This window comes from Rattus norvegicus, chromosome 3, assembly GCF_021556685.1.
Source record: "Rattus norvegicus strain SHRSP/BbbUtx chromosome 3, alternate assembly SHRSP_T2T, whole genome shotgun sequence".
In the NCBI taxonomy this organism is placed as follows: Eukaryota; Metazoa; Chordata; class Mammalia; order Rodentia; family Muridae; genus Rattus; species Rattus norvegicus.
This window is the reverse complement of record NC_141536.1, coordinates 168,404,169-168,413,153: the sequence shown is the minus strand read 5'-3', so window position 1 is coordinate 168,413,153 and position 8,985 is coordinate 168,404,169. Positions and strand designations below refer to the sequence as shown.

At 50.7% G+C, this 8,985-nt stretch overlaps 1 long non-coding RNA gene across 1 annotated transcript; it reads right to left on the bottom strand.

Moving 5' to 3' along the window:
- Nucleotides 1–811: 811 nt before the first annotated feature.
- On the bottom strand, nucleotides 812–6,575 carry LOC102552550 (uncharacterized). Its single transcript, XR_015684905.1, has 2 exons — nucleotides 6,491–6,575; nucleotides 812–3,262 (listed from the first exon to the last, which is right to left on the bottom strand). It is a non-coding gene; the product is annotated as an uncharacterized LOC102552550 (long non-coding RNA).
- Nucleotides 6,576–8,985: the final 2,410 nt, after the last annotated feature.

The window sequence follows — 8,985 nt, the reverse complement described above, 5'->3', positions numbered from 1 at the left end:
CTAAGTCCCAAGTCCCCATGGCACCTGTGTTCTGCCCAGCTCCTATTTTTCTTTGAGATGGTCTGACTCTGGTTCCTCTCTCTCTGACATCTGACATGGTGGCTGTGTGTGCTTGAGCACAGACGGGGCACCTTGGATGGTGACTCCCAAGGCTTCGACTATAACCACAAGACCGTAAACAGAAGAAAGGGTGGCGGGGGAGGGGGGGGAGATCAGGAGTGAGCTCATAACCCATGGTCCGATACCAGATAGAAAATCTTGACAGTGTCACACATGAATAATTTCTCTTTTCTGAGGAAATTCTGAGGCTGGATAACAGATGATTTTCCTGAGCTGCTCTGGGTGCAGAATGGAGGGAATTTGCTTCTTCCTGTGTTAGCTCTCCCGCAGCAGGCCGCCTTTGCATGAGCATGCAGTTCTCTGACAGCAGGCCACCATTGCATGGGCATGTAACTCTCCATAGCAGACCACCTCTGCATGAGCATGGAGCTCTCTACAGCAGGCCACCATTGCATGAGCATGCAGCTCTCTACAGCAGGCCACCATTGCATGAGCATGGAGCTCTCTACAGCAGGCCACCATTGCATGAGCATGGAGCTCTCTACAGCAGGCCACCATTGCATGAGCATGGAGCTCTCTACAGCAGGCCACCATTGCATGAGCATGGATCTCTCTACAGCAGGCCACCATTGCATGAGCATGCAGCTTTCCACAACAGACCATCTCTGCATAGGCGTGCTGCTTGAATAGGATTTTGAGGACTGTGTTAGTTAACCTTTCTCATTGTGATCAAACATCTGACAGACACAAATTAAGGGAAGAAGATTTATTTGGGCTCACGGTTCATAGATATAGTCCACCATAGTAGCAGGACTAGATCTGCCCAAGGCAGTGGCAGCCTCTCACCTGCAAAACAACCAGAAAACAGAGTCGAGACCAGACGCAGGATAGGGTTGGCACCCTCAAGGTCTGCCTGCTCCTAGTAGCTTATGACTGCCAGCTAGGCCCTACTGCCCAAAGATTCCACAGTCTCTCTGAACAGTACTTTCAGCTTAGAGACAGTGTTCAGACATGTAAGCCTGTGAAGAACATCTCATAGACACACAGTCTAGTACTACAGTCTCCCAGCTTTTGGTTTTCTAGACCTGTGCACAAGATCTTGCTGAACAGGACTGTGGGCGTAAGCATATTTGTTATCTAGTGATTTTCTCCAAATTGAAAGCCCTGGAAAGAGGAAGGAGGCCTGTAATATTCAGGAAGTAAACAAAACATACAAGATACAGAAAGCTCCTGAAATTTACAAGATCCCCAAGGCCCAGGGTTATACAAGCAGTAACAGTGACTAAGGAGAGAAGATCCTTTAAAAGGATGGAACCACCCACAGATTGTGGAATAAGGCCCTGGGAATCATCTCTCTGTGGGCTTCTCAAGAGTGGTTACCTCAGTCATGCACGCTCTTGTCAGAAATCCCCAAAAGGGCTGGAGAGATCGCTCAGGGGTTAAGAGCACTGACTGCTCTTCCAGAGGTCCTGAGTTCAATTCCCAGCAACCACATGGTGGCTCCCAACCATCTGTAATGAGATTTGATGCCATCTTCTAGTGTGTCTGAAGACAGCTATAGGGTACTCATATGCATGAAATCTATCTATCTATCTATCTATCTATCTATCTATCTATCTATCTATCTATCTTTAAAAAGAAAGAAAGAGAGAAAGAAAGAAAGAAAGAAAGAAAGAAAGAAAGAAAGAAAGAAAGAAAGGAAGGAAGGAAGGAAGGAAGGAAGGAAGGAAGAAACCCTGAAAAGTTCTTTGGTTTGCTAAGCTGGTCTTGAGTGGAACTATTTCTTTGGTGTGTTGCCAGTACTTGTCTGGGGTGGGAAGATGTTTGTTTGTGTCTCCTCAGAAAAAGTCATACAAGAGATTCCAGTCTGGGATATACAATGCTTGACTCTTCTGGGGCTTTACTAAGTGTGACTGGTGACTCAGAAGTCACCTGCTGCCAGTTCTCCTTCAACAATGCTGAGGGACACCCCTGGTCACTGAAGTCCATTCTGAAACTGCCTATGCACCGAGGAGAGATTCTCCATTTTGTCAGAGAATATCAGTACTGTAAGTAGGAAGGACATAGTGAGGTTAGCTGTGAGCTGGAAAATATTGGAGCCAGCAGAGGCTCTCGGGGGTCACGGCACCAATCTGACACCACGCAGGCAGAGACAACAGGGCAATCAGTAAACCAAAACAAATTGATGGAGCTGTTTTCTCCACCTTGGGTTCCATGAAACAGCCAGTCAGAGCATTGAAAGCTGGTAGGGTATTGCCTTCTCATTACCGAGGAATTCTCTCCGAAGCGTCTGCCGGCTTGCTGCTGCACACATGAATGCTAATGTCCCCACAGCCCCTCTGCTGTGAAATAAATGGCAGAGTTGAGAGCATAGGAGAGGGGAGTGGGCCTTCTGCCCCCGGCTCTGTGCATTGGTGGGATTCCATGAGTGTGTCTGCGGTCTCTTTTGTTCCTCTGCCTACCCGTGGAGACTCCAGCTCCCCTGAGCAGGGAGGGAGCAGGTCACCAGGCCGTGCCCTCTGAAGGTGTTTTTCCCCTGAGGTAGCTGGGAGAACGATTATCGATCCTGGAACTTATGAGATCCTGCAGACCCACGTGGGCCTGAGACCCATGGGGCAGGGGCAGGTAAGGCAATACATTGGAATGAGGCTCAGGAAGCAACCATGGGAAGGTAGGTGAAGTGGGACAGGGAGGACAGCCCAGGGGAGAACAACCGGTCATTACCTCAATCCCAGGCACAATTCAGCCAAGGAGTCCATCTGTTCTGCCAGGAATCCAAAGCGCTGTCTTTCGGGGCACAGGTGTACAGCCATGCAACTGAGGGATGTGGCCTCCACACGGACGACGTGAGGTCAGGGTTAGCAGGGAAGCAGACGAGTGGAGTAGAGTGAAGTCAGTCAGAGGCTGTGTTGCTTTAACTCTCTTTCCTCCATATCGACTTCTCACACAGAGCTTCCATCAGGTTAGCTCCTCCACAGTCATGGTCTTTCCTTACTTTGTGTTCCCCTGCCTTCTAAACTCTGGTGCCCTCCAATTAGCAAGGACACGAGTCTTTGGGATGTCGATGGCCAGGGTCCTCTCTACTCACCAAGGCCCCTATAGTAGTTAGGTGGCAGTCTTGCCTTCTGAACCTCCGTGGACTTTTGGGTGTGGCTTTCACCTTTCAGACCATCTTAAAGGGCTGGAGATGACCAGGACATTTCTGAAAAAGAATCAGTCCCATGAGGGGTGAGCGTAGGATCGAGATACTTGAGTAACCAAGGTGCTGGGACCCGACAGTCCCTTCTACCACATCCCACAAAGGAACCCACCAACCGCTCACCCAGTCCTCAAGGCCACAGAGTTATTGCCCACCAATCTGCAGGTATCCATTTGTGTGCCTGGCCTCCTCAGTGGTAAGATACCCTCTTCCAGCTTTCACATAAACCACATGCAGTGGAAGAAGACAGGATAGCAAAGGGTAGCCCAGGAGATGGGCAGGAGGCAGAGAGCACAAGCCACCTTAATCAGGACGAATGGTGGAAAGCCTCATTTGCATCCATAAATCTTATGCTCATCCACGCAGGGAAGGAAGGTTGGCTGGACCCCGGCAGTCCTCTGCCTGTGCCTCTAAGTGCTGGGATTGCGGGGTAACTGCCACACCTGGCTGAGAGATTAACTTCAGGGGCTTTTGTGATGAATCTGCCTTTCCTAACTCAAGTACTGGGGTGGGCTCCTGCTGAGATAGGCGCTAATGTAGCTTCTTTGAAGGATTTAATGAGTTTCTCACAAAATAAGTCCTCTTCTTGTTAGCCAAGCACCCAGCCTGTCCAGATCCTGAAGTCCCGGCAACCAGTTCTGTAGATTCTATGTGTGTGAGGTGCCTCTGTACAGCTGAGCCATGGCTGTTACCCAGAAAGTTGCATCACAGCAAGCCACTGCCTTGGAAATCAGCTGGAGTAGCGTAGGGGTTACAGCCGTCCCCCATTCCTCCTCCCATCCCATGGGGTCAACCTCCATGTGAAGTTGGAGCGTGGCCTTTAAAGTTCCTGGGTTTTCCTTCAAAGCCAAAGCTATTCTGCTTACATGCAGAGGTATCCAGTGTGCTCACAAGGAACTCAGGAAACAGAAGCAGAGCTGCTTTCTGTCTCTCTGTCTCTGTCTTTCTCTCTCTCTGAAGCTAATGGGATTAGGGGGAGGGTGTGGTTAGAGATGAGCAGGGTCAGGGGTCAACAAGGTCTGTAGTGAGTGGGGTCAAGGTTTAGTGTAATCAAAGGTAAGCAGAGATCAGAATTGAACAGGGTCAGGGGTGAGTAGAATAAGGGGTAAGCAGGGTCAGGGGTGAACAGGTTGAGGGGTGAGCAGAGTCAGGGGTGAGCAGGGTCAGAGGTGGTGAGCAGGGTCAGGGGTGAGCAGGGTTGGGGTGAGCAGGGTTGGGGTGAGCAGGGTCAGGAGTAAGCAGGGTCAGGAGTAAGCAGGGTTGGGGTGAGCAGGGTCAGGGGTGAGCAGGGTCAGGGGTGAGCAGGGTTAGGGATGAGCAGAATAAGGGGTGAGTAGTGTTGAGATTGAGTAGTAAGCAGGCATATGGGTAAGAGGCTGGGATAAACAGGCTTAGGGGTATGCAGGGTCAGGGCTACACAGAGGAGGCATTTTGGCCACACAGCTTATAGGCAGGGACACACTTACGCTCAGTAGGGTAGGGGTGGTGTACACCTTTAATCTTAGCACTTGGGCGATAGAGGAAGGGGGTCTCGGTGAGTTTGAAGACAGCCTGGTCTATGGATCTCAGGATAGCCAAGGCTACCCAGACAAACAATGTGTTCAGCCCCCCTCTCCCCTCAAAAAACCCCTAATGTACATTGGGGTGAGGAGTAAGAGTTTCTATTTGGAACAGTGGTTCTCAACCTTCCAAATGCTGCAGCCCTTTAACACAGTTCTAGTCGTGGTGACCCCAAACAATAAAATTATTTTGTTGCTACTTCATAACTGTTATTTTGCTACTGTTATGGATCGTAATGTAAACGTCTGATATGCAGATAGTGGTAGGCACCCCCTGTGAAAGAGTCATTTGCCGCTCCCCCAATAGGGGTCGAGACCCATAGGTTGAGAACCACTGGACTGGGGGCTTGTGGATAGCAGAGAAAAGCCTTTGGGTATTGCTTGGTTCGTGGCGGTGGAGGGAATGGGTAGAAGGGTGTTCCTTTTGTCCAGTGGCCTCTTTCTCTCTTTGTGCCTCATTCTCATTACCAGACTTCCCCATTTCCTCCCGGTCTCCCCTCCCCGCTTTTCAGCATGGCTGAGTTTTCGTCATTCCGGAGCTGTAGGACATGACGTTCAGTCACAACTGTGGTATTAGTGGGGTAATAGACTGCACGCCTCTCCACGGTCGACTGCTGTCCTCGGCAAACAGAGGGACGCGCCTGTCTCAGCTGCGCACGGAGAAAAGGCTCATTTGAGCTGGTGCTTGGAGATAATGTCTTGTGAATAGCTATTTAGCCGTCACCTGTCATCCTGGCCAGGAAGCAGCGCACAGGGGTGCGGGAGATTTATAGAGATGCAAAGCTCATTTTTCTCAGAAACAGCCTGTGGGCGGCTCTGCCCGAGGACAGAGCCAGCTCTACCCAGATGTGGGGGCCAGAATCACCCAGCCATAGAGGGAGGCTCTGGACCCAGGAACCACCACCCACCCGGAAGAACTCCCCCGCCCAACTCTCTTCCTAATTTTTTAGGTTGGAAGCCTCAGGATTCTCTCAGCCACAGGGCCAGAGGTTCCTTTTATGGGCTCCATAACTACAGACAGGAGAAGAAAAGGAGAGAAATGATTGGGGGCAGGGGGCTGGGAGAAGGAAGGGAAGAGGGGGCTAGAGAGACTGGAGAGAAAGGAGGGAGGAGGGGAAGGGGAGGAGAAAGGAGCAGGAGTAGGAAGGGTCAAAGTTGGTAGGAGAAAGAGGAAAGGAGGGAGGAGGGAGGAGGGAGGGTCAGCTCTAACTCTTGGGAAAATCTGGAGAGCCCCTCCCAGGTGAACCGGAGCCGGTCTGAATGAAGACCCAGCCCCATCTCTGTTCAACGAGGGAACTGGTGCTTCCTCCAGAGCAGAGCCTTCGTGGCAATGTGTGTTCTTGAGCATTTATCATGATCCTAGTCAAAATCCAATTAGAGACGAACTATTTGTGAGACACAAACTGCGTGGTGGTAGTCTTTCTGAATTTATTCTCCTTTCCTAAGAGCAGTCGAGACCAGGGGAGAAAAACCACCTGCCTCAGACAAGTGACAAGGAGCAAAGGAGCTTGCTCTGAGCCGCCTCAGAGCCCCTGCGTGCCCTCCACACACCCTCCCTACTCACCCGTTCCTGCCCTCTCACCCCTGCTACCCCCTTCCTCTCACCCTGTCCCCTCTCCTCTCACCCGGTTCTGACAGGTCCTGTCCTGTCTTTGGCTATTCCCTGGCTTACCTGTCACTTTGTCCCTTGGTCCCTCTGCAGGAGCCCAAGAGGCCTCTGGGGAGAGTAAGAAATTAACAGCAACTGTTTTCATTGTGTTTCCTTCACAACGGTCAGGAGATACAATCTAAAATTCACTTGGACATGGGGTGAGGAAGGGACCTGGGGCTAATCAGACTCCTAATTAGTGACTTCCTGGTGTAGTAATTGCCCAGTAGTTGGGCTGCTGCCAGTTAATCACCGAGGGTTCCTCAACCACTCTCCTGGAATTAAACTGCTCTCCTAGAATGGGGTTGGGTCTGGGGACAAGGTGGGAGGTGTATATCAGAGGCCTTGGCTTCAGTGACAATCTGAGGACCTGGGGTACCCGAGACTATCCTGAAGGGATTTGAGGGTGACTGGCTATGTTTGTTAGAAGCAGGTTGCTCTCAATCTGCATTGAAGATACACTAGCACAACAGACAGGGTGTTTGGGAAGACTGAGGCTCCAAGAGGGAAGCTACATGCCTGGGAGGCATCACCCGGTGGCGTGTGTGACCACCATACGCTGACCACTCTGTGTCATTTCTCTCTCTATGGAACAAGGATGAGGGTGTCTTTGGTTATTTAATAAAATTTGCATTCATTAGAATGAGGCCTTGGTGAAGCCAGGCCATGGTATCACCCTTTTCTGGAAGTAGGGAAACTGAGGCATGAGTTAAAGAGCTATGAGACCCTTGCATGATTAGAGGGTGCAGTGTGTACATGAAGCACCCGGCCATGGGAGAGGATGTGCCCTGATCTGGGATAGCCAACCTCAACTGCCTCCATGAAAGAGAGGAGGGAGAGAGGGACAGGAAAGGAAGGGAAGAAGGAGGAAGGGATGAGGCAGAGGCAGAGGCAGAGAGGAAACACTCAGTTTGAGCTCCTCCTGAGGAAGTTCCCAAGAGCCTGTAGTCCAAGGCCAACACAACTTGGAATAAATGATCAAGTTATGAATTAAACACAACAGAAATGTAATTACCACGGGAACCAGCTGAGAATAAAATAGATTATCCCCATAACAGTCATTAAGCTGTTATCACATGAGCCCCTCTAATGTGTTGCTGATTAAAGCCAATCCTAGCACAAATGATCATCTCATGGGGTTGTACTCGGCTCGGTTGGGTCCTCACAGAGAGCTCCTGGGGCCTGAAATCCTCAGACTGATTCATACATGACCTTTGGGGACCATGAACTTCCAGCATTCACTCACAAAGGCCCACCTAGTGTTCTTAGGGTGACACGGTCCTAGGACTGAGCTGGCCCTGGTTGCTTGTCCTCAGACCCGTGTGTGAGACAGTTGAGGTAGCCAGGCCCCTGCTTGCCAACAGTTCCTCTGCATTCCTGACTATGGGTGGCATTAGCTGATGGCTCCTGGTCCCAGACAGCATCCAGTAAATATTCATTGAGCACCCATTGTATGCCAGGCACCATTGTAGATGTAAATAAAAGATTCCAGCCACCTAGCTGTGGGCACAACAGTCACAGTGCATTCTTTGGAAGGTGACAACTTTGGAGAAAGTCTAAGTCGTTGGGCATAGTCAGGGGAGTCAGAACCATAAAAATTACAGATTGACAGTCATGGAGGGGTGTCATGGGGAAGCTGGAAGTTCTTGTGCAAAGGCCCTGGGGCAGGGGCCAAGAACGTGTATTATGTTGGCGTGTGTATATGAATAAGTGCATATTTAGGTATTTGCAAGCACACACCTCTTTATCTGTGTGCATGGACTCATATGTGTACATAGACCTGTGTGCATAAGTGCACATGCCTTTGTGTGTGTGTGTGTGTGTGTGTGTGTGTGTGTGTGTGTGTGTGTGCAGAGCAGAGTGATTCTGGAGGGGCTGGGGCTGGATATGACTAGAAGAACAAGGGCAGATTTCACACCAGGCTTGGTGGTCACCTCAGCAAGGGCCAAGTATGACCTGATTCTTTACATATCTCCCCTTCAGCTATGGCTGAGCTTGGCTGGTAGAGGTCTGTTCTCTTCCTGTCTACTTCCTGTCATAGCCATGGACGTGGGACCAGAATGCTACTCACCTGGACTTATTTTCACAGCCCTTAGACTTGCCTGGACATCAGATGACCTCCATTTCCTGGGAGTTCCCCACTCTGAGCGACACCCTTCTCCTCCATCCCTGGAGCGCCTACAACGTCTGCCTCTTCCCTAACCCTCTGCCTGTCTCAGGCTCCTCTTGCCAGATGGCTTCACAGGCTGATGTGTGGCAGGCTTATCCTGAGACCGCAGGGCTGGTGGCATGCGTGGTATTCTCTTAGCTTTTTCTCTGTGGCTTGGGTTCCTGGGAGTCCTCTGGCTGTCATTTCGAACTCTGTTGTGGCGTGTATGCCCACCACTGGCAGAAGCAGTTGTTGAATCTACATGTAAAACATACCGTCTTCCAGGTCTGCATGAGGTCATTGCTTGCCCCGTCCCGCAGGGCATTCGACCAGGGTCTGGGGTCCACCTAGGAGAGAATGGGGGACAAGA